Below are 27,917 nucleotides of genomic sequence, written 5' to 3' on the forward strand. Positions count from 1 at the left end.
CAAAAGAATGGCTGAACTACTACCTATCATCAGCCTCTCCTGTTTTCCTTTGTTTTGTAGATGTAAGAAAAGCATTTGACAGAGTAAACTACCTTAAGCTCTTCCTGAAGCTGCATAAAAGGGGCACACCCGTATCTAATTGGCATTTTACATTGCTGGTTCTCCACACAGCAATTCCGTGTCAAATGGGGTAACGTATTATCTTACACCTTCGGCTCCCTAAACAGGCTTCGGCAAGGGGGTATTCTCTCTCCATACCTGTTTAATACGTACACAGATGCCTTGAATGTCAAACGGAACTCACTCCCAATCGGATGCATCGTCAATGAAACAACTATAAACAACCTCTGTTACGCCGACGATATGGTTCTGATTTCCCCATCAGTGCAAGGTCTCCAACGACTCATCGACACTTGCCGCCAATTTGCAGAGGAATTTGATATAATCTACAACGAAACCAAGACCCAGTTCATGTCGCTGCTCGCGAAATCGCTTAAGCATATTGCAGGACCTCAAATTTTCCTCGGAAACCATCGCCTGGAATTTGTGCACGAATTTCCGTATTTGGGTCACATTATCACCGACGACCATAAAGATATGGCAGACATTGAACAGAAGCGTCATAAACTATGTGCAGCTGGCAACATGATTGCAAGGAGGTTTGCCTTCTGTCACCGAGACGTGAAACTGCTGCTCTTCCACTCGTACTGCTACAGTATCTATGGATGTTCCCTCTGGACGAACTAAACCCGAGAGACCATGAGACGCATCACTGTTGTGCACAATGACATTCTGAGACGCCTCACAAACACTCCCCGCTACCACTCCGCCACACAGATGTTCATAAAAAACCACCTGGACAATTTAAAAATCATTGTTAGGCGAACAATGTCCAGTCTGGTAACCCGAGTGAGAAACAGCAGCAACTTGCTCATACAAAGCATCCTAAGGAGTGAAGCAAGAAGAATATCTAAATTGTGGGAAAGATGGGAAAATGAGGCCTTTGTCCCCTAAAGGACTTAATCTCTGTATTGGCAAGATGTCATTTGCAGTTTTTGTCATTATTACATTTATTGCTGATGTTTTAATTTTTCATTATTACTGTGATCACTATCAATTTAAAGTTTTTTTTTACATTCAATTTATGTATTTAGCCCTCTGGACCTGACTACTGTAACCACCTAAGGTCTCTAGTTGAAGTTTAAGTTATATAATATGTGCACTAACTGTTATTACTCTCAATGCATATTTTTTTTTCTCACCAATATTATAACTGTTATTACTAGTATTATGATTACTAGCTTTTATGCTACCTCAGCATTTTGTGGATAAGTGCCGATTATTCATTTCCTTTTTCTATTTTATCATGTCTCATGTATCTAGATTGTTTATGTTACTGTCTGTATTTTGTATATTCAATGTATATGGCCCGAGCTGAAATGACAATTTGTCGAAAATTGCATTTTTCCTAACTATACAAACCTGAGGTCCTTTAACAATAGGAAGTAGCTAGCGGCAGCTGGAACGGCCGTAAGCTTCGAACAAGGGGAGAACGGTAGTTAACTGCTTGTCCGATCGTCGCGCGGCAAAAGGTAAACAAATCACTTTTGCTTTTGGCCCATGCAAAATACGCAGAGTGAGGGGTGGCATGAAGAGGGACTATATGTAAAGGACCTCAGGTTTGTATAGTTAGGAAAAATGCAATTTTCGACAAATTGTCATTTGTTCCGATACGTAATACAAACCATCGGTCCTTTAACAATAGGAAGACTCACTTCTTGGTGGGAGGAATCTGAGTCTTTGAATGAACAGACTGGTGTTCGTCCATCCCTGGAGTGCCTCCCTGGTCGTAAGAGCGAGGGAGGGATCCAAGCCTCTGTCCGATTGATCGGGGTGTGCACCGCAGGATCAATGGTCAGACCTTTGGGCCGAGTACTAAGAGAGAGGCAAGCGTATCTCTTCGTACCAGCATTGTAAGAACTTGTTCCTGTACAGGAGCAAATATAAAGTCATGGGTTTGTCTCATGTAGGCATCCACTTCCTCCTCCTTGTAGGAGAAAGTGGTGGATATACGCTCCTATCCCTAGTGAAAGGGATAGGATGGAACTCGGTCGAGTAGCTTACCTGCATCTGACTCCTTCCCAGCATGGTGACGACCGTATCCCTCTGCCCACAGGTAGAGGTAGAGAAAGATGGTGAAGAGAAGCCAGTCACACTCTCATTCGCACATTCATTCTCCCAGTCATACCAGGAATCGATGCTGTTCTGCCAGCTCGGGTGCTGGGTAAGCTTACACAACGTGTTGAGCAGCCACCACAGGTCCCAAGGAAAAAGTATCCAAGGACTTGTGGGCAATATCCCGAAGGTAGAAGGACGTGAAGGTGGTCTGGTTGGCCCAGACACCTGCCTTCAGGACCTGCGCCACGGAGAAGTTCTTACGGAACGCTAAGGAGGGTCCAATACCTCTGACTTCGTGGGCTCTCGGTCGGAGCGTACGGATGTCGTCGCTACCATCAGCCTCGTACGCTCTCCTGATCACCTCACGTAGCCAGAAAGAAAGCGTGTTCTTGGATACTTCTTTCTTGGTAACCCCAGTGCTAACGAAGAGGCGTCGACACTCAGGCCTGAGGTGCCGAGTTCTCTTCAGATAGCGCCGTAGTGACCCTCACAGCGACCAAAGAAGCATCTCATCGGGACGAAATCGAGCGTCAAAACTATAAAAAAAATAAAAACCCCAAAAAACACCAACAAACAAAAAAAAAACACAAAAAAAAACACAAAAATAAAAAACAAAACAAATAACATTCATACAAAAAACAAAAAAACCCCCAATACATAAAAAAAAATACAGAACCCTAAAAAATAAACATAACAAAACACAACACCAAATAAACAAACCATATCCCAGCCTCTGGTGTGTTTAACATCAAAAGATAGACCATGTAGTTCCCCTACTCTCTTCGCCGATGCCAGGGCCAGCAAGAAGAGGGTCTTGAGGGTCAGATCCCTGTCTGACGACTCTCAGAGTGGCTCGAAGGGTCTTCGAGTCAAACTCCTAAGGACGAGAGTCACATCCCACGCAGGGGGCCTGAGTTCCCTGGGTGGGCAAGACCTTTCGAAGCTCCTCATAAGCAAGGAGATCTCGAACGAATTCGAGATGTCCAGTCCCCTTAGTTTTAGGACAAGAGCCAGGGCGGCTCTATATCCTTTAACTGTGGGTACTGAGAGGAGCTTCTCTCGGCGAAGAAACACGAGGAAATCCGCTACCTGCTGAAGAGTGGCTCTGAGAGGAGACAGACCCTGTCTACGACACCAACCACAAAAGACGGCCCACTTCCCCTGGTACACAGATGCAGAGGACTGTCGGACGTGTCCAGCCATCTCTGTTGCTGCGCTACGAGAAAAGCCGCCTCTCGTTCGCAAGAGATGGTGGTATAACAGCCAGCCGTGAAGTTGAAGGGACTGGACTGCTTGGTGGTACCGTTCTACGTGTGGCTGGGCTAGAAGGTTGTGCCAATGGGGTAGCTCTCTCGGTGCTTCCGCAAGAAGAGCCAGCAGGTCCGGATACCAAACGGCCTGAGGTCGTTTGGGAGCCACCAGGATCATCCTGACGTTCGGGGTGGTCAGCGCTCGGCTGATCACTTTCCGAATCAGACAGAAGGGAGGAAAGGCGTAGACGAAGAGGTTGTCCCAGGGGTGTTGGAGAGCGTCCTCTGCAGCTGCCCATGGGTCCGGCACGGCTGAAAAGAAAACCTGTAGTTTTCTGTTGTGCCGGGTAGCGAACAGGTCTACGACCGGTCGCCCCCACAGGTTGAAGAGCCTTTCCGCCACGTCTGGGTGTAGAGACCATTCGGTTCCTATCACCTGATCCCTACGGCTGAGCTTGTCCGCTACTACATTCCTCTTGCCTGGAATGTAGTGTGCTGACAGCTCTATCGAGTGAGCCGTGGCCCACTCGTGCACCTGCACCGTCAACTGGTGAAGCGGAAGAGACACTAGGCCCCCCTGCTTGTTGACATATGCCACTACTGTGGTGTTGTCGCACATCAACACCACTGAGTGTCCCACCAAGCGGTCCTGAAATTCTTGGAGAGCATAAAACGCCGCCTTGAGTTCCAGGACATTGATGTGAAGGTGCTTTTCGTGATGGTCCCACACACCTGCAGTCAGCAACTCCTCCAGGTGTGCGCCCCATCCCTCGGTCGATGCGTCTGAGAACAGCAGCATCTCCGGGGGGAGTCGATGGCACTCCTCTTAAGAGGTTCTTGTCGTCGAGCCACCAGGCTAGGTCCTGCCTCACCTTTTCTGTGAGAGCCACGGGAAAGTAAGGAGGATCCTTTGCCTGAGACCAACTCTCCCTTAGCCTCCACTGGAGAGACCGCAGGTGAAGACGCCCGTGAGGGACTAACTTCTTGAGTGACGACAGATGGCCGATCACGACTTGCCATTGCTGTGCTGCCTGTTCTTGCCTGCCGACAGGAACCGGCCGGCTGCCTCCCTGAATTTGCTGATCCGCAAGTCTGCAGGAAAGACTTGCCCTGCTACCGTGTCTATCAGCATACCCAGGTACTTCATCTTCTGCTTGGGTTCGAGATCGGACTTCTCGTAGTTTATCACAATCCCCAGATCGTGACAAAACTTGAGGAGTCGATCCCTGTCCTGCAGCAACTGCGAGCGGGAGCTCGCCAGGACCAGCCAATCGTCGAGGTACGTGCGAATGGGCCCAAGCTGACACCAGAGTGAACACTCTCGTGAACACCTGTGGGGCGGTTGACAGACCGAAACAAAGTGCCCTGAATTGGTACACCGTCCCGTCGAAGATGAAGCGGAGGTACTTTCTGGAGGACTGATGGTATGGGTATTTGAAAATACGCATCCTCAAGTCCACTGAAAGCATGAAATCGTTCCCCCTGATCGAGTCGAGCACGGAGCGTGCTGACTCCATCGTGAACCGAGTCGTGCGAACGAAGCGGGTTCAGGGGAGAGAGGTCTATCACCGGATGCCAGCCCCCCGATGCCTTCTCCACTAGGAAGAGGCAGCTGTAAAAGCCCGGTGACTGGTCCTGAAACTACGATTTTTCCACAGCTCGTTTCGCCAGCATGGTCTTGATCTCCTGTCGAAAGAGCGCTGGTCCCTTTGATGATCCCCGGACATAGGTTTGTAGATGGACCGGTTTGGAGATGAGGGGGGGCCGAGACTCGAAGGGTAGTAGATATCCCTCCCGAAGGACGTCTACTATCCAGTTCTTGGCGCCGTAGCGCTGCCAAGTTGCCCAATGGCTCGCTAGGCACCCCCCCACACTTCCGGCAGCAGGTGAGGGGGAACGCCGTCCCTAGCGTTTCCCACCTCGTTTCGACTTCTTCCCACCACCTCCTCGGGGAAAGGAGGTCTGGGAGGAGGGCTGGTTACGGCCTCCTCTCGCAGAAGTCGAAACAACAGGAGTCTTCACACGGGGCTTAGGCGGAGCAACCGTCTTAGCCGCCGTGGAAGCGCCAGCTAAACTCTTAGGCTTAGCCGCAGTTACTCGAGATTGCCCAGTAACCTTCGAGACTGCCTGGTGAACTAAGCGGTCACTGTCATCAGTGCGCCGCCTTTCCACCGCAGCGTCCACCATCTCTCCGGGAAAGAGAGCGGAGGAACTCCTAATGGGTCCGTTACGAAGACCGAGTGCCGACCTCAACTCCCAGACCCCCCCCCTTGGTCACTCGGGTAAGGACTGCGTCCCTACGTCGAAGAACCAAGTTGGCCCACAGGTTAGCAGTCTGATGGGTGAGGTAAGAGATAGCTCTTCCTCCAGACTGGCACAGTCTCCTGAAAGAAGCGTCGTCTTCGAGAGCAGAGCTCCCAGAGCCGGCCGCGACTTTGGATATTGTGAGGGACCACAAATCCAGCCAAGAGACTGCCTGGAATGCTGCCATAGCAGTAGATTCCAGGGCAAGTGCCTCCTGCTGCCAGAACCAGAGGTTCTCCGACAGGAGCTGCTGCAGGGACACACCTGGAGTCAGCCTTGCTAACTCCCAACTGGGTTAACCGTTTTCGGCGGTATCGGGTCTTCCGATGGCACATAGAAACGCCTCTGACGCTGTAGGGGAGGAGGAAGCAGCTTGGAAGACCGTCCGGATTTCAGCGAATCCTCTCGCCCTGAGACGAGATTCTCCACCTGGTCCAGGACCGAGTCTGCAAGCTCTGATCGCGGCAGTCCCACCATCATTTTGGGTTCCCTCTTCGGGCCCCAAAATGACTCGAGCCGGGACGTGGGCTCGGACGGTGGTAGCGGCGATCCTCCCGCAAGGCCATTATGCTGACGAATCAGCTTAATGACTTCTGCAAAGTTCCTCTGTATCTCAGGAGTAACTGCGTCTTGAGGAGTAGGACCGTCCAGTCCCTCCAGCAAGAACAGATCCCGAGATACTCCTCCTTCAGAAGGAGGAACAGCGAGCACCGCTCACGGTCGCCTCCAGCTACTTGCGCGTACGTCCTGGCCGGTCCTAAAACCGTGCCTGGTGCGTACGGCGTCATAGCGGGATCGCGAGCGGCGCACCCCTCGCGATCACTCCTAGGTACCTCGCTCCTCCCGGTGTAGCCCGAGGAGGTTGAAGGTACTGGAGAGGCAGACCTGATGCTCCCCCCTAGCTCGCTGGCAGGACCAGCGGCTTGGAGGGCTGCTGCTGATCCCCAACCCGCGGTGGTGATCGAGCAGCAGGCCTGGCCTTGCCGCTCGCCTGAGGCGAGAGGCTCGGCTGAGAACGTCGACCCCGATCCCGAGCGTCAGGCGAGCTGTTGCTGGTTACCGTCTCCACCCGGTCCCTCCCGATGGAGCGGCGGTCCAGGTGACCTGCTAGGCTCGCTGTCGCGGTGAGACCGGTGAGCGTCCTCTCGGCGCGTCGAGCCACTGGTACCAGCCTAGGCTTGGTACCTGACGGCCGCGGGGACCCCTTCCTCGCCTCAACCCGTGGCCGGTCAGAGACCGTCACGTCTACCCGAGCAGCCGGCTGGTCGCTGCGAGAGCGTCCAGTGGCCTGGCGAGAGTCGTCTGCACGACTCTCGCCAGTCTTCTGCTCCGCGCTTCGGTCTTGACGGCGAGCGAGCTCGGGCGTCAAGACTTTGGCTGGACGGTCTCCCGCGGAGACCGTCCACTCGGTACTTCTCGCGAACGAGAAGCCGAGGCGGATCCTGGTTTAGCGGCAGAACCGCTAGTACCAGGCGAGGAAGTGCCAGCCGAGGCTGGTACTCCTCTGGTCTCCGTCTTCTTCTTCTTTGCAGAAGAAGAGACGGGCCCTGTTCCCGAGGGAGCAGGAGGACCAGCAGAAGAGCTCCCCGAATCGCCTGAGCGAGACGGGCCCTTAGAAGGTCCCGAAGGAGCCTTCTTAGGGGGGGAGGGAGGCAAAGCCTTCTTCTTCTTCGGCTTGGTAGCCTTAAGAAGTCGAAGGGGAAGAGGAGGCAGCAGACGACGAAGAAGACGATGAAGACGACGACGACACCTTCCTCTTCTTCCTCTTCTTCTTCGCCAGGCTCCGCAGGACAGACGTCAGGTCTTCCATCCAGGAGGGAGCCAGGGCAGTTGCTGAAGCAACAGGGCCCGACTGCACCTGTCCGGAAAGACCTGAGCCTGGAGCAGCACCACCAACAACAGGAACGACAGGAACAGGTACAGGAACAGCAGGAACAGCAGCGTCTGGAACAGCGGGAGCGGCAGGGACAGCAACAGGTACGGCAGGTACGGCAGCAACCACAGGAGAGCCAAGCGTCCTGTCGGCAGCTACCTGCATTCTCGGTACTGGCGGCAAGTCTAAGGGAGAGCTTTTAGGGCAGCGGAAGTCCGGGGTCGGCAGCACAAAGAACCCAGGTGGCGGTGGCACGGTTCTCTTTGACACGGCAGCGAGAGGTCTCTGTATCGCAGCTGTCGGCGTCACCGTCGTCACATGCGGCGTGTAAACCAGATGCGGCGGCATGCCATAGGCTGGAGTCGTGATCGTAGTAGTGGTAGTGGTCACCACCACCTGTGTGACCACTGCCGACCCCTGCCAACCGCTGGATCAACCCAACCCTTGAATGCTTGGCACTCCCTGTAACCCCAGCGACTCCCACACCTGTCCCAGGTCGTCCTTCACTGGTGGCACACCTGCGGAAGCAACAGTCGGGTTAGTTAGAGGGGTTCCCTCGTGCCTGGGGGAAGATGAACCCCACCCAGAGCGGACGGAAGACCCCGAGTACAACTGGACGTCCGGGTAGCGAGCGCCCTCCTCCACACTCGACGGATCAAGTGAGGAGAAGGACTCCGCTACCCCCCCCCCGCAGGGGAAGGCGCAAAACGTGGGGGCTGACCGGGGGGCAAGAAGGAAGACGAAGTATCCGTTACCAAAGGAGTCACTGGAGAGCTTTCCGATGACTTCTTTGTAGGCCTAAGTCTCTTCCTACCCTCGTACAGAACCCACTGCGCCTCGGACCAATTTACACATGTTATACAGGGCTCGTCTCGGGAGCATTCTCGCCCCCGACAACGAGTACACAGTTCATGTGGATCGACGTCCACAAAGGATCGAAATCCGCCGCATTTACGCCCCTCCAGCCCGGGACACACTCTACGGGCGACCGGGGGGCGCGGCGAAATCTCCATCTCTTGATCCATAATAATAATGAGCAATGCAATAAAGAAAATGAAAGCAATGTACTTACAATTTCATTTACCACACACAAACAAACCAGAAAGAGGGCTGAATTGAAACCAAAGCAACGACAATAGCGGGCAGAGCGATGACGAACACGTCTTGTCTCACCACGGCCGAAAGCAAAAGTGATTTGTTTACCTCACTGCCGCGCGACGATCGGACAAGCAGGTAACTACCGTTCTCCCTCCCCTTGTTCGAAGCTTACGACCGTTCCAGCTGCCGCTAGCTACTTCCTATTGTTAAAGGACCGATGGTTTGTATTACGTATCGGAACAAATAAAGCTATTATTATTATTATTATTATTTTATTATTATTATTATTATTATTATGATTATTATTATTATTATTATTATTATTATTATTCACTTAATGTATCTGCATCACAACAGTTATTTGATGTTGTTGTGCTCTTTTATTTAGTAGTTTTATCGAGTTAGTCGCATGGTTTAAAACTTGAAATTGAACTATAGAAAATTACTAGTTGGCAGTGCTATAACAGTGCAAACACAAGCTCGATCGCCCTCTCTTCACTAAAGACCATAGCTTGAGATACGACGTGAGAGCAGTCGGGTCTGAGGGCCGTCCATCTGAAAGCCAGTTTCCACCAAGCGACCGTAAATGTGAGTACATATAGAGAATTATTCATTAGTTAGCTAGGGCATTTGTTTAACATATTATTTAATTATCAGTGATCTCTGTGCCGAGGAGATTTTCCTGTTATTGGGATATATATAGTTTGTAAACTTTTTTTCATTAATTTTCTGCCACTTATGTAGTCATGTTCTAGTAAGCAGTTGAAAGGTAGATGTTTATTTGTAGGCCTGTTCTAGTAAGGAATGTGACTGTGCCCTTTTGATGGTCTTGAAGTATGTTTTGATCCTAGTGTTGGATTTGGTGATTTATAAAAAAAAGCAGGTTTTATCAAATGGTAGCCATGTTTTGAGTAGTAATACAACAGCAGCTAACGTGTTTTTATTAAGCAATATGAACCAGTCATTTTCATATTAGTAAAATCGAAGGTGGAAAATGAAGTCGTCACAACTACAGAACACCAACAGGGTAGGTTGAGGATAGTAGCTTTGCACATGTCTGCCCATTTACCCGATTCAATCACTTGCACTGAATGGTGGTTAGTTATAAGACGATTTAGGCATTTGGGTCACTTGCCTGCTCTTGGGGGGCGACTGTGTGCGTCTTGGTGTAATTAATTGTTTTGTTGTAACAAAGACTGGAGGATAACTTGTAATTCTAAATGAAATGGTTAATTGAATTTGCGTTTGTTGTGGAATTCCTGTCTTTTGTTTAGATAGATATCCATGAGTATCATTATTCATACTCATCAAATAATTTTTTAGACTAGTTACAATAGTTGGCATTGCTGTTGAAGCTAAGTTATCAATTCTCTTGATGTGGAAGAAGATTAAGGGTAATCTTTTATTGCACATAAATTTCCGAAGTAGCTGTCCAGATTTGCTTGCTCTGCACATTTTTCAAAAATGTTCTGTATTCAGCCCTGTTTATTCCTTGCAGATTACATTGGAAAACCCAGAATGTAGGTTAACATTTTTTTAAATCTGCAAGTCATAAGTAATTTTTTTTATTATTATTGAAAATCACGTGTAGCAGTTTTATATATAGGAATACAAATTTGTTGAAGTTTAAATTGAAATCTGCAAACATGCGATTAAAATAAAATAAAAAAATCATTCAATTCATCTAAATAAAATGGTTGCAGTTAAAATTACACTAATCGTCCATAACAAAGTATAGGTACTACATACACCACTTATATGCTACATAATCCATGTAGATATCTATGTAAAATTTATACATCTTCCTCAGAAGGATCGAGAAAAATTCACAACAGTCAGAACTTTATAGGGGGCCCAGTTATAAGCTACTGCGAAATTAAGAGCTTTCGTTTCAATATAATATTCATGATGTGCAACATACATATCTTATAATGTATCGCTCTCAGTAGTATATTGAAATTTTTTGGTTAAATTTGAGTGATTTCTTTTTTACATATATTTTCAGGCAAAAAATCAAGGAGATTGGTTGCAGTAAACCTGTCGGATAATGATTTTTGAATATTGACTATGTATGAAAATAAATTAACTGAAATCCTATGTTTTTTTTTTTTATCCAATTGACAACCTTGCGCGCTGACATGAACGTTGCGTGAATGTCTTGTGAATGTTGCACTTTTGCAACGTTGAAAGGACATTATAATTGCAATGTTGCGGCAACGTTCCTGTGATAGCGCAACTGCGAGGTTTTCCTCCTATTACACCTTTCAAACCTTTTACTGTCAATTTCCATTTCAGCTCTGAATGACCTCAGAGGTCCCAGTGCTTGGCCTTTGCCTAAATTCTATATTCAACTCAACTCAACGCAGATATTAAACTACAAATTTCGTTTCAGTAGCTATACCTAGTTCATTATACCTCGAGTAAAATTTTTACCTCAGGGGAATTTATTTACAGGAAGTAACTCTTGTCATCAGTTCACTGTGTAGTATGAGATATGATAGCAGTGGTTTTTACCATCAATAATTAAGACGTGTGACTTTTCCACTTAGGATGTAGTTAAATGAATACATCCTGCCCACCTCGGTGGTCACGGGTTCGATTCTCGGGCATTCCATTGAAGGGTGAGAGATGTGTATTTCTGGTGATAGAAGTTCACTCCCGACGTGTTCGGAAGTCACGTAAAGCCGTTCCATGCAACGTAAAAGCACCATGCAAACAAAGGTATTTCTACAGAAGCAGTCCGCACGGACTGCAAGGAACGTAGCCACGGATACGACATCCACTAGAGATTGGGGCGTCTAATGTATTTCGCCGTGTTTAGTACTGGCCCCTGGGGGGTTAATTACAGTCGTCCGAATAAATATTACTTAAAATTCTTGTTCAGTAGGTAAAACTGCATAGACAAACCGCAACTGCCATAGTCTAGATCTACCCAAACAAATAAACAAAAAAGAAATTAATGGAAAAGATATGCTTATGGTCTTCATAGCACTGATAACTGATCACTCCATTTCTATTTCTCAGATGAACAATAGGTAATTATTTAATAGTGATGTCAAAGGATTTCCAGATTTATTGAGAATCTTATCCATACATAGCCTATGTCGAAAAAAACGGGTAACAGACAGCCTAATCTTCTCGGGAACCTCTCGCTGCTTTATTAAGAAAGAGTGATCTATGCATTAAAAAGAATTAGAATGTTACTCCTCATCCTAGGTAATCTAGTGCTTATTTTCGGCATTTAACAGACTAAAGCTACGTGTGAGTGACGTACAAACAAGAATATTTATTATGAATTAGTACACGCTAAAATGTTTAATACGTTTTCTATAGTCGCTACGTTGACCAATTTTCTTTAATTTTCTCCTTTGAATGCGACTGTTGTATTCATTGGGCTTAGCTATTTACCGCTTAATGAACCATTGTTAACATTTTTTAATGTAGTTCTCACACACAAAATTGTGTGTATGTATATTTAAAAGTATTATAAATCGAATTCCTATTGTCGGTTACTGAAGGAATGAATTTTATTAGATTTTGTCTTTTTTTTTCTTTTTTTTTTTTTACTTACTACGTCTCTGCTGTTGGAAGGACAACGCTTATTCATATTTTTCTCTGTATGTAGTTCAAAATTCGCGTAGTTCTTACTTCCCTCCGCGAGAGCGTTCAGCGGGCTTTCCGCCAATGTATATATCTTGTGAAATCATATTTTTATGGACTTTTGTATTTTGTATTACTATATGTCTCTCAAGAAACACAAATCGGGTCTCGCCGACCCACTTTTATTCTCTCGCGGGTCGGTAACCACATTTCCGCCCTCATACTGTTATATTTGAATTTTCCTTACCTGTTATAAAGTTTTTATTGCGGGCTGCTTCTGTGAGCAAGTGCCCGGCTGCTGACAAGCTTAATCATAAACACATGTTATAAAGTCCCGACAACAAGGATTTTATGAAAAAGTATATTTTATTAGCATCTCAGAAAAATTAAAAATGAATGTCAGATCATGGTAACGCAAAGAAAGTACTCTACTACATAAGGATATTAAAATATACTACTATAAAATATAGAGTAGGTAGTACGTATCCCGATGCATATCTTTTATTCATTGAGCTTGGATGTCACGAATATTAATAACTTCAAATGGCATTAAAAATATGTATAATTCAACCCCTCGTAATTAAAGGACAATTCGATGCACTGAAAAATTTATGTGTAGTGAGTCAATATGAAAATTTGGTCGCAACACATTATACAACATACATTAAAACCTATATATTATATATTATATAATATAGTATTTCTATATATCTAATATATATATAGAATATATAGATGTTAAGCTATAAGTATGATGGTATATATATATATCTAAAATATTATATATATAGTCCTATAATATATAATATATATATATATAGATATACATATATTATATATATATATATATATATCTATCATATATACTATCTATCTATCTCTATATATATATATATAATATGTATATATAATATATATATATATTATATATATTATATATACTATTATATAGATATATTCTATATATATATATATCTAGATATATATATATATCTATATATAATACTATATATATATATCTATATATATAATTATATATATCATATATATATATATATATATATATCTATATATATATATTTATATATATATTATATATATCTATATATATACATAATATATATATATATATTTATAGATATATATATATATACTATATATATCCTATATAATAGATATATATATATAGATCTATATATAGATATATATATAATATATATATATATAGATTATATATATATATATAATATATATATATCTATATATAGATATCTATATATATCTATATATCTATATAATATATATAATATAATATATACATATAATATATAATATAATCTATATATATATATCTATATATATGTATCTATATATATATATATCATTATTATATATATATATATATATATATCTATATATATACATATTCTATATCTATATATATAATATAATATAGATATATATATATATATATATATATATCTATAGATCATATATATTATATCTATCTTTATATATATATATATATATATATATATATATATCTATATATGTATATATCTATATATATATCTATATATATATATATATACTCTTTATCTATATAGATTATATCTATATAGATATATATATATATACATAAGATATATATATATAGATTATATATATTATAGACTATATAGGTATATATCGATATATATAGATATCTATATCTATCATAATCTATATCTATATATATATATATATATATATATATATTATATAGAGAGAGAGAGAGAGAGAGAGAGAGAGAGAGAGATATAGATATAGATATAGATGATATATATATATATATATATATATATATATATATATATATATATATATATATAGATATATATATATAGATAGAGAGATATAGATATAGATATAGATATATATATATATATATATATATATATATATATATATATATATATAGATATATATATATATCTATATATATATATATATATATATATATATATATATATATATATATATATATATATATATGTTATGTATGTATGTATAATGTGTGCGACCAAATTTTCATATTGACTCACTACACATAAATTTTTCAGTGCATCGAATTGTCCTTTAAAGGCTCACACAGGAACATTGTGAAAAGTAGCAGAAGCAATCTTCCTTGGATAGTTACGTATGTAGTACGTACTTATATATTTTTTAAAAGTGTACATACGTACATATGTATAAAGAAAAAAAAAAGGCAGAAATTTTTTTTTTTCTTTTATACTATGTACGTATGTACACTTTTAAAAAATATATACGTACGTACTACATACGTACTATTCCCAAGGAAGATTGCTTCTGCCTACTTTTCACAATGTTCCTGTGTGAGCCTTTTCGGGGGGTGTCTTCTACAAATGATTGCACTTTATGAAAAGCGGCTTTAATTTCTGCGTTTTTTTTTCTCTCTCTCTCTTTTTGATTTTTAACTTTTTTTTACTTTACGTAGGTTTTTTTTTTTTTTTTTTTTTTTTTTTTACAGAATTTCAAAACTTTCTGTTTTTTATCACTTGGTTCTTTTTTTTGCACCTCATGACTCTGTTGGCCTTTGGTGTCTATCAAAACCCCTGTGTTTTCAACCAAATGTTCTCTCTGCAACTGATTTGGGTACTGAATGTTCGGCTGCTGACCTTCAACATAAACTGAAGTGCCTTGATTATACGTATACATACTGGTATGCATGTTGTAAATGATTGGTCTACACCCTCTGTTCAGCAGGGAGTGGAGATTCTACCAACCTTGCAAAGTTTCCAGTTATCCCATGAGAGAGACCTTGATCACTTATCCCATGTGAGAGATCTTGTCCACTTTTTTTTTAAATATTACGTACACATTGACGATCCCGAAAACGAATACCACGTGCGTACTATAACAATGCTGTACCGAGTGGCCAAGCCACGCCCACCACGTGTTACATAGTAGATGCATGATGGGAGGGATGCTGGGGCCAATAGGAGAGAAGGATTTCATGGCCGCAACTAGCATCAGGAACCAATGGGAGAGCAGGAGGATGGTGGCGAGTCTACTAGTACTAAGATGGCGGCGCGCGGCGCAATTTTCAAAATTGTTATCCGGGCGAATCTCAGACTTTCAGAAACCTTTCGTATCTTGAAAACTTTTGCGTATGTAGAGCCGTTAAATTTTTTCGTATTGGCTTTCGTATCTCAAGTTTTTCGTAAGTTGAGCCTTTCGTATGTCGAGGTACCACTGTATATATATATATATATATATATATATAGATATATATATAGTATATAGATATATCTATAGATATATAGATATATCGATATATAGATATCTATATATATATATAGATATTATCTATAGATATATTAGATATATCTATAGATATATCTATAATATCTTAGATATATCTATATATCTATATATAGATATAATATATATATATATCTATATATATATATATAAATATATCAGGTGTTGCATCTGGTATTTTATTACTTTATATCTGGTATTTTATTACTTTATATCTAAAATATGGTCATATTAGGAGTTTGTAAAATAAATTTTAATTGGTCAACAGACGAGTTAGCCATTAATTCGCATTATTATGTTTTCAGAAAAATTTTAATTTTAAAATTCATGGCATGGGAGGTTAATACATGACTATTAAGATTGTTTGATTTTTTAAAAATTTGAATTGTTTTTTTAACGATTTTAATTTTTTACATTTTGTTTAAACGAATTGGTGTTTTATAGTTTGTCATACATATTCATTTTTTGAAGAAAAATTTTTTTACCTAGTATATTAATTTACTGAACTAAAAATATCTTTTATTTACATTAAGGGATGAATAATTTGCCCTATAAAACAATAAGAAAGAAAATTAGTAAATCCTAATATTTGGTGATAACGGTGTTTGTTAGAAGGGAATTTATTCAATCAAATTCTAGAAACCGACAATTTGTTGCTGGCAGATAATGAAGTAGTAAAATCAAATTAATTTCCAGGTATTTTAGGGTACTAATCAAATTTACTTCCAGGTATGATGTGGGTTTGTGGCAGTTGTCCGTGGAATCGACTGCGAAAAATAGAACAGAATGAGTACTGAAGAACGGTGAAAATGGTGTCGCAAAGAACTGGTAGAACATATTCAGCTGAAAAATGGCGCTTAAGCGGAAGCAAGCTCGGTAATTCATAGTAGTATTGTAGTTGAAAATACTGTTGAAGCCACAACAGATGACGACGAAGACAAGTGGTAGAAAGTCAAACGAAAATATTTGGTCAACAGGAAATTGTTTGGAGTTTTCACGTTGCATGAAACCAGTGGTTATTCAGCAACGAGACCAACGGCTTTACGTAACTTCCGAAACACTTCGAGATTGAATTTCTATCATAAGAAATACACTTTCACCCCTCAGTGGAACGACAGAAAATAATGTAGGGGAAACAGCAGACCGACTAGGAAAATGGAAGCATTAATTTGAGCTTAAGCAACGAAACGGAAACAAGCAAAACGACGAGGAAAACCTAGTGGAAACAATTATGTGAAATGGAAGCAGTGTTTATAAAATGACGAAAGGTTATTTGCGATTAATTTATAAAACACGTATAAACTATACTTTCCTATTAACATCCATCATTATAGAGTGGGGGGGATTGTGTTCAAGTTCGTTATTTTTGGAGTAATTTGTAATGAAAGTAGTATCTCTACCTTTAGTTTTAAATCACACAATAAGAAATTATCTTATTCTCATGGTGTAGTAATAATTGCCGGCAGTAGCAACCATTCACCAAGAAGAGGTAACAGTTCTGTCGTCTACTCGCCACCCTAAAAATTTTGTCCTCTCCTCCAGGAGGGAGTGCCAGAAATGTGTAATTTTCCTCTCACATCTGCCACAGATGCCACGGAGGATATGCTGGTAATCTCTCCCCTCCCCTCCCCTCCCCTCCCCTCTCCCCAGGAAAAGTATGCTAGTAGTCTCTTGCGTCCGCCCCCCCCGCCCCCCCCCCCCCCCGCCCCACCCCTCCACCAGGGAGGGTATGAAGGAAGTTTGTAATCTCTTCTCTCCTCCATCCACCATGGAGGAGGCCAGCAGTTCATTGTAGTCTTCTCTCCCGTCCACCAGGTGAGGGCTAACAGTACCAGGCCTTCAGAATCGCCTTTTACTTCCAACAATAACGAAAAGAATGACCAATTATAGATCCAAAAACTCCCTGTGCAGTCCGTCCTTCTTTACAGAAAAGGCGACCTTCTAATCCTGTTGCATCTGTTACAAAACTCGGAGAAAAAAAGTTAATCATTTTGGTTAAGAACTGGGAGGTATTAATAGTTTGTTTCTATCTTCCTCCTAGTTTAAATACTTCTGTTATACAATCAAAAAGAACCGATAAAGTATCTTAATTCCACACCACTGACATGAACAATGAAAAATTAGACAAAGAAAATTTTAAAATCATACAATTTTAAATATTTGGCTCTGACCATTTTACACCTCTTAAAACTCAAAATCTATCAAGTTGCTCCTAGGGAATCTTCACAACATTATAAAGACTAAAATCCGCCATGAACGCCTAACTAACCCTACTACATTAGGCAGTGTTGACTGGTCGCTAAAACTTAAACATTTTGACAAAAGGTTAACTGATTAATGAAATGGGCTTTACACCTAAATTAAGCCAGTAAATGATCACAGTAAAATCTAAATGCTAGTAACTTAATATTCGTGCCGTTTACTACCTAGACAAGATTAAATATTATGTAAGACTTTTCATTAACCTACATCAAATATTAAATTCTAATAAAATCGACTCTTAAAAATCAACAAAATTATTTCAGAAAAAACTGCATCTTTCAGAATTAAACAATTTAATATGATCATGAACTGCTCCTCTATAGAAAATGGACGCTCATGAACTACTCTAAAGAATATGGATCAAGATGCTTAAACAATTACACGCCTTTTCTATGCTTGAAATATGTACTTCTAACCGTAATTAATGTTAGAGACCTATAATAAAACTCTGCAATCAGAATCAACTTAGTACGCAAAATTTAAACCTACATTTTCCTCCTGGGGATTATTTTTTTCTTTTAGTAGATTTCTTCTGTGAATTTCTGATTCTACCGAAGTAACTTCAATCCTGAAGATTCTCCCAAGTAGAAGACTATGCCATTGTCAATGAATCCTGCAATATAAAAATATCCAATCAAAATTTTGATTTTTTGTTTTGTCAAAAGCCATTTTAATTTTCATCTTTTAACCCCTTAACCTATCATCAAAGGTTGAAAAATCCCCTTAAACCAGAATTCTAGGCACAAGCAGAAATAAAACTACAAATTCCAAACCTCAATGAATGCAAAATAGTGTTTGCAAACCCCAAAATTTTCACATTGCAATTTCAATAAACTTATTCAAATCAACCAATCTAGTTTAATCCCTCCACTCCACTTAGTAACCTTGAATTAACCTTGGAAACCTTAATGTTATTTGTTAAATTACTCATCTCCAGCCCTTTACTACATTTGTAAAGGACCAGAGTTCCTCTAATTTTGCCCCTAAAATACCGACTCCAGATTCATTAGCTTCAAGCACACAAAATCGTTATACAGCTTTAAATGGTAACATCATAGTGACTTGTCATTAAGTTGAATGGTTTAAATGAAACAATTTATTCATGTAACTCCAGATATTTCCAGTTGTGTTGATTAAACCTTTTGAGTGAGCATTTAACAGAGGTAACTTGGCTATAGCCAAATGGTAGGACCAAAAAGTTAAGTGTTAGGATAAGCCCCCATTTACCTCATCCCACAGGGTAACCGATCAAGCTATGCCCAGCATGTAATTATTCAGCTAAAACTAGAAACGGGCGAACTCTTTACCTACATATTTTTTACACTAGGACTAGACAATCACTCTTTGCAAACTGGTGTACTAAAATCTGGCATATAAATTGTAGGTTTAAAATTTGTTAATTTCTGAACCTAGCCCTTACAAGTTACCTCCGTTAAATGCTCAGTTCAAAAGGTTTAATCAACAACTGGAAATATCTGGAATAACATTAATAAATTTAGTTTCATTAAAACCATTCAACTTATGACAATTCACTATGATGTTACCACTCTCTAATAAAGTTTTGTATAATTAACTCGAGTGAATAAGCTACTCTTGCAATAATGTGCTGACCTAAACTACAATTCAAAGAATGGGAGAGTGTTACTAATAGCCTCAGGAGTAGTAACATATCTAAACCAACACAGTTGAAGGCTTTAAAAACCCAGTTCATCTTCATTTCCAAATGAATTTCCCCAGTTGCTGAAATAACTTCAGACGGTATGTAATAAATAAGCAATTCCAAGTGATTATCTAACGAAAAGCGGTATTTAGAACTAAAGACTTATTACAGCTTGAACTTTACTTGCCTCAGATTCATAACATCTCATATTTCCTCCAAAAGATCTTGTTATCGGAGTTATACAAATTTTCAACCCACTCTAAGTGCCTTTTGGTAACAATCGTCACTTGGCCGTGGAGGATGCAAGATTACCATCGTTAAAAGCTGTGACAATATCTTGTAAGCTGTTCTAGTCCCATTTGAGATTGCATTTTCCTGTAAGAATTTAATATTTACTCAGCTTTCACCGATAAAATGACAATGTTATGCTAAGATTTTAAACCTTGGGTTACTACCAATTATGCTTCCTCTGGTGGAATTTCAGAATACCTAGTTTCCAAAGGCTTTTTTAGTCTTACAACTGAAGATTTGACAAAGTTAAGACAATGACAGCAGTCAATAGAGAATTAGCTTCATTTCTTTTAAGACAGTGCTAACCTAACCTCTGATGTTAGCTGCTAACTTCACACCAAAGTTAAGTAGCCAACCAAGCTACCTCATATAATAGAATAACATCTGTACTAGATTAAAACAAGATTCAGTCACCAGTTACGTAGTTCCAGCTATCCAAAATCAGGCTATGAAATGGTGCTAAGCACACCTATATCAATGTAAGTCCATTAACTCGAAACATTACAGCAAAACTTGCACGATATATCTATGGATCCTACGCCAAATACTTCAGTAACAAATAGGAATTAGGAAATACTTGAATTAAGGCAAACATTACATGAATGAGCAAATCCCAAGCGTTTCTGTCAGCTATATAGCCATGACAATGAGGGGATAAATTACTATTAACTTCCAGAAGACTTATATTAGTAAGGCAATCTAAGCACTGCCAGGAAAGTTTGTAAATCAGTCTCTTTCATTTCAGTAACTTGCTGTACTAATCTTTTTGTGGTTAACTTTAAAGACATTTTAAAGCATTCAGCCCTTTTGGAAAACCTAGAATGTTTTCAAGATCACTCTTCATAGTGTGCAATATCATATCATTGGTTTATATATAGATACTATATACGTACATGTATATATATGTATACATTATATATATACATAAAAATAATATATACACAATATACATTATACAAATACATACATATATACATTATTTGTGTGTGTGTATAGATCATAGTGGGATATCTTTAAAAATAGTGAGGTCACTAATCTTGACCTGATCAGTCTTGCTATTCTTTATGGCAAAAGCTGTGAAATGCACAATTCCACTATAATACTTAAAATCTGCCAGATATACTTAAACCCAGCAGCAGGTCTTGTTGAGTCCCAAATTAATTACCATAAAATCTTTAATAAAAACTTTATATTGGAGTTTTTGCTCTGCTTTAAAGTCTCCTTGATACGCCTTCACACGGAAAGCATGCAAAAAGCTATCACAAATCTATGGTTACAGATATATTTGCCGTCTTGTGTCTTGAATTACACTGCTATCATGCAAGCGTGGCTGGTATTAAAAGGTGAAAATTTACCTAGTAAATCGAGTTATACATCAAACATTGAATTAGTAATACTGTTGCAAGTATAATACTTAATTAATAAAAAAAAATAATGTCTAATAGTCGTGAAATCTGAGCACAGCTCCTACAAGGATTTTCTGTCTTATTTTTATTTTTTGATGCACCACAAAGTACGAGGTAATAATAAACTATAGTTGCAGTTAACAGTTAAGTAAGATTATTTCCAAAAATCAAAAACTCTGCAGTTACCTCTGGAGTAGAATTCCTTCCAAAAATTAAAAACTCACTAAGAATACTTTATATGGCGTACTACTGCTAGTTCAATCTGTTCATTAGATTTTACCTTTTTTAGGTTCCTTTGGGTAATAAATTTTCTCAATAGCACTTTCAATAGTTCATTTTACTTAAACTAGTTTCTGAGATCAATAAGTAACATATTTGGAGAACAAAGTCCAGCTAAAATTTCTCTACCAACTGCATATAATTTCAAATCTAGATGAGATTGCTGGGTATATTCCTAAAATCTTTGTGGTTAAACAAATATCCTGTTAAACAAATTTCCAGCTATTAGTTTCGAGAAACCATCTATAAAACTAATAATTCCCAAAACCTTATTTATAAACATAAAGTAAATTTCACAAGCGTTTTTTGGAGCTAAGGAAAAAATTATATCTCATTACTTTTAATAAAACTCCACATATCTCCCCTTTCCCCATCCTACCAAAGCTAAGTCACTAGTTTCTATGTTTGTGGCAAAACTGTTGTAAACTTCCAGTTCACCTACTTGATTTCTCACAAATTTACCTTTCAAACTTATCTTTTAATAAAGACAAATTCCCATTACGATAAGGTTTTATTCAAAACCTTGAATTTCAGAATTAGAACTGAAATACCCCTATAACTTCAAAAAGACGAGGAAAAGTTATGTAATTTTGTTTAAATTTAAAACTAAACTAAGCGGGTGCTGAGCGAAGTTGGTCTGCCACATTCAGCATTTACTTTTCCCAATCAATCTTTGGAACTAAAATAGGTAAATTTTTACAGTAGTTCCAACTCCATTTTTCTAGAGTAATTATGTATTTTCGTGTGTGTTTGTGTTCTGAATGGTTACGATAGTAATACTTCGGGGAAATGAGTTGTTTTTCAGTTACTAGCTTATACCCCACTACTACATCCAACAGGTTGGGGACCCTTTGGGAATGCGGGGTTTTGGGTGGGGTAAATCATCATGGATACAAAACAGCATTTGTTATTAATGAATAAGAGCACCTACAGATCAATCAAACCTAACCTAACCTAGGACACCTAACCTAACCTAGGACACCTAACCTGACTTGTACCCCCCCAGATAGTGTTTAAATGACTTAACCAAATCAACTCAACCTAACCTATGGACACCTAACCTAACCTAGGACGCGGTGACCCTCCGAGGGGGGGGGGGGGGGGGGAGAGCCCCCCTTACCACCCCCCCATAGTGTTTAAATGACCTAACTAGATCACCAACCTAAACCATAACCTAGGACGCAGTGCCCTGACCAGGGGCTCCGCCCCCCCGTACCCCCAGGATAGTGTTTAAATGACCTAACCAATTCAAACCAACCTAACCTAACCTAGGACGTATATTATGTTACAATTGAAATAAAATGTTAAATTTACCTTAATTGGATGAACACAAACATTTTGATGGTTTATATCCAGAACAAGAAGGTTGTGGCTCATCTACAGTGTCGTCGTCGTCGTCATCAGAAAAGGATTCCCTAGGTGGTGATGGTGGCTGTGTCACTTAAAGGTGGATACAGTTTAGCAGCTTCAAGTAAAAATTGGTGCAAAACTGAATCCTGGTAGTGCTTAATAAATAAATACCAAGCGAGGTATTGTTTCAAATAGTCTTTTTTAATACCAGGCCTTTTAATCCACTCCTTAATATCTTGCCACAATCGTTCAGTAATTTTGAATGTGAATGTTAGGATTATTGGATCAAAATTTTCTTTGTGGTTTACTTGAAAGTGAGTATCCACTCTCACTGATTTTATTATAACCTCGCCACGAGTCCACTGTAAATAATAGAGCCTGGTTTAATGTAGCGATTAATTAAAGGAATTAAAGTATCACTTATCCGGATTGTTAGCACCAGGATCAATTAATGCCTCAACAAAGAATTTTTTTTTATGTTCTTTCTATACCACCAAACAACCAACACTGGGTAAGAGGGCGACCTTTATGGTATTTACTATGAGTAATTAGTGTTTCATCAATTTCCACTTCAACATCAACACCACCGATGGGCTCCTGATTATTGTACCAACACTGACTCACCTCACTACAGAAACTTCTCCAATCAACACTGGTCTTTGATGAAATATTTAAATACTTAACAATTGGGCGATGTTTCCAAAATTCACTCAAAAACTGACAAAGAAAAATAATCAACTTCCATACCGGCAATTTAACTATCTAAAAATGTGCCTTTCCGATACAGCAAAATTACAATATTTTCTCTTTTTATGTCTTTTGTCTAAAACATAACCGGTACAGCGCCAAACGTTTTTATCCTTTCTGAATTTGACTGGGCTTTTCCACACTTTAAAACACTGTACTGCTGCAGGTAGCACTCCATGTGCTCTTAAAAATTCAATGCCACAGTGTTTCAATTTTCATAAAAATCATGAACTAACCGAAAATAATCAAAATTACAGGACGAACACAGAGACATAGCTTAACTCTATGAGAGACTTCAACCAAATGACAAGCGAATATGGCTGACAGCTGTTAGACTTTCACCAGGTCACGTGACTCCTAGACATTGCATGTAACTACCCACAATGCAATTTTAAGAGGGGAAAAATTCGCATCAGAGCACAAACTGTGTCTGTGATAAAGTAAACAAAATACTTAGAAATTTTTCGAGGATAGGGATTCTATAACCATTCATATCTCGTATATAGTGAATTTCCCCAAAAAGTGTTCAGAGACAGTTTAATAATTTAGGCAAAATACATCTATAATACTATAATTATTATAGAAAGAGTTGGAACTATAGTAAAACAATACCCTAAAGTATTTCCTGCTCAACTTATCAATTAAAAGAGCCAAGTTTTCATAGCCTATATCCTTACCTTACATGGGCAACATTGAATAGATTTATTGAACTTAGTACTCTGCCCTCTACCAGTTATATGGGCAACACTGAATAAGATTTATTGAGCTATTAGTAACTCTGTTCCTTACCAGGTTACAAGGGCAACCCTGAATAGAATTATTGAGCTTACTCTGCCCTATCAGCTCTATTTAAAAAGAAAAAAACATTTAGTAAGGATAACTAATACAGAACCACTTTGCACTAAATTGCAATATTAATGCATTAAACTACTTACTGGCTATTTATGAAAAGTGTATAGTAGCCATAAACTCTCACTACAGAACTCCTGCTTCATGGTGTCACGGTTAAAGGAGTGGTCCCTTTGTCGTCAATTCATAATTATATGGCCGTGCTTTTCCAAGTCTGGCAAGATTTACGAAACTCAGCGTAAAATTTGCCCCAGTTTTCAGTTTTGTTTGTTATTCCGTGATAACAGACGCGGCCTTACTGATGATATAATTTCGGTATTACTTAAAATTCTTGTTCAAGGGGCAAAACTGCATAGAACTGCAACTGCCATAGTCTAGGCCGCTGCAGAATAGTAATATAGATCTACCATAATTTCAAATATTCCATTACATTCTACATAAAAATAATGGAAAGTATCTGCATGCTGAAAATCTTCACCATACCCACGGTATTTTACGCAATACTTGAATTGCTAACTATCTCAAAATCAGACTCAAAGTTTAAAATGCGCCTAGAGTATTGAAATTCCTAGTGAACCCCTAAATATTTTATAACTCTAGGCCCCTAACACTCCTTATCTTTTAGCCGAGAAGCAACTATTTCCAAGCTTTAATCTAAAGTTTTAATGAAACTATCGGATCCCCTAGATATTTATTTTTTCATCTAGGCAATCAATGATTTTCTCGGAAAAACTAGTATAAAAGCTTTAACCTAAGCAGGTAATAAAATTCTGCAAAAAACATTTTAAATTCTTACTTTCTCCAGGCCTCTTGCGTTTTGTAACGCATGACTAATTTCTCACCACACTTATTTCAAAACTAACCTGAACAGAGATTCTACAAAAATCCTTAAAATATTTGCGCCACACCTTCCTCCATACCTCTCGTGTTGAGACTTCATTTCCTAAAGAAAAAAAAAATTAAGCGAGCAAAGTAGGTAACGAGATTAAAATAAAATAAAAATTAAAGTAACACTTTCCTTTAGGCCCCTTGCTGGAGACTCATGTAAAATTTTTCACCAATACTAATTTTGGCAATTCTACAGAATAGTTCCGCCCAGACTGCAAGGAACGTAACCGCGGATACGACATCCAGTAAGGATTGGGGCGTCCAGTGTATTTCGCCGTGTTTAGTACTGGCCCCTGGGGGTTAATTACAGTCGTCCAAATAATATTACTTAAAATTCTTTGTTTAGTAAGTAAAACTGCATAGACTAACTGCAACTGCCATAAGTCTAGGCCGCCGCGGATAAGTACCCTAGGTCTACCAAGGCTTTTTTGCATTGGAGAACTATGACTCATTTTTCCCCACTAATAATTTCAAAGGTTAAAACAAAACACTAGATATACTGAAGGAACCCTTAAGGTAATTTTAGGCAATAACTCGGCAAGGACTGCAAGGAACGGTCCCGCGTATACGACAGACATTAGGGATTGCCCAGTGTCAATTGTACTATTTTGTCGTGTTTATTACTAGGCCCTGTGAGTTAATTACAGTCGACCCCCCAACAATAACGGTAGATTCTTAATAAGCAACCCAAATACTATAGTAAACTGTAATTTCCAAAGAAATACACGACACGGAATTAGCTAAATCTACCCCTTTAAATATTTGAATTACACATCCCTTCAGACCTATAATTGAGTAAATTTTTCATCAAAAATACTAATTTCAAATCCTGATCAAAATTTATATAAAAACATATGTAAAGTCCCTTCCTACATGCCTCTTGTGTTGGAGACCCACGAGTAACTTTTCAGCAAAATACCCCATTTTCGAGGCCATCGTTTTTAACACTAAATTAATCTCTAAATATACAAATAATAAAAAGAACGGGGGCATTACCTTATAACCTCAGACGTCTTCACTTCCTAAGATCACAGACACCGCACACACCAGAGAAAGCAAGCAACTGACTTTCTCAGCTAAATTTGGGTATCACTTTCTCTTCGGCTTTTACAGATTTTTTGCCAATCACAAGCGTCCGTTCCATTCTTCTTTCCTGACTGGTCAGAAGTCAAACAAGGACTTTTCAGTAGAACAGCACAACTTCCGTCGCCACAGGTGACATCTGTAGGTAAGGAGACAAGTCATAAAGTGTTGGAAGACTATACTGACATAGTAAAATCATATATTGATAGGGAAACGTTGCGCTATATTCATGGCTATTTTGATAAGAAAAGACTGAAGAAATAGTCAGGATGTCGCGGGCGGATTTTCCCTCACCACGACATTAAGATACGAGAAGAAGAATACTACTGTACATACACTTTTGTCAGTCTTCTTGCCTGGAGACACGGGTCGGAGAATGGTACTGTGTCATTGTTGACACGGTGGGTATGAAGACTGACGTTTATGCTGCCTGTGAAATAGGGTAGGCCTGTCCTACCTGCTATTACATGATATTCCTTGTGCGTATGGGTCTTACTATTGATGAGGCCAGGTGATGTCTTCCCACTGGGAGGCAATTGAAGTGCTGATTTCCATTTTAGGGGTATTGAAGAAAATTCCTGGTATTCAGCTTGTTTCTTTATTACTCCTTACATCATGTGTCGGGAATTTTCTCGACTTTTATTATATGATTCGTGCCCGGATGTTCTGGGTAGATGACAAGGCCTTGACGAGGTGCGCACTCTAAAACTCTTAGGGTGAGATACAATAAAATTTGGTCAACATAACAGTTTTATTACGAAAAATAAACATTTAAATACATTAACAGAACGCCAAAACTAAAAAGTTCCTAGCAGAATTTCCACAGTACACACAGTTTCGTACTGCTTTTACCAATTTAATACAAATACTTGAAAATAATTCTTATGGCCTTTGTATGTTTGCAGCTCATAGGATCTTTGATGTCACGTGCTTGTAAAGCACTAAGTCCACAACTGGAACGAAAAATCTGCACAATACGAGACCCATTGACTCAATGTCACAAACAAATAACTTGCTTGCACTGGCAGCTTTCTTTTGCTGCATAAATAGAGTCCCTCATCGCAGGGATGGCACATATATACGTGGATAAAGTTTAACTCACTGTTAAGACGGAATTCGACCTAGCATGGCGAAATGGCTGGGAAGTCGGAGAATTGAGAGACACACAAATTTTTACGGTACTTACACGGATCAGGTTCTGGGCAGGAATGACGCGTCACTTCGCTTCTTCAAAGGAAACTTACGCTTTCCCGCGTGAACTACAGAATCCTTGTAATTCAGGCGGGAATCATCGATTTATTTCGACATTACGTATATTACTAAATCTATTTTATTCTTGAATGCGAAATATGACTACGTTATTATTTAAGATCAATGAATTAACTTAAAGTTTCTGGCTGAAGGCCGTAATCTGCAAATTCTCAATGACTATGGAGTCCTTGGCTCCAAATCTATACATAGATAATTTATCTCTT

The sequence above is a fragment of the Macrobrachium nipponense genome, chromosome 4 (assembly GCF_015104395.2).
Source record: "Macrobrachium nipponense isolate FS-2020 chromosome 4, ASM1510439v2, whole genome shotgun sequence".
NCBI lineage: Eukaryota > Metazoa > Arthropoda > Malacostraca > Decapoda > Palaemonidae > Macrobrachium > Macrobrachium nipponense.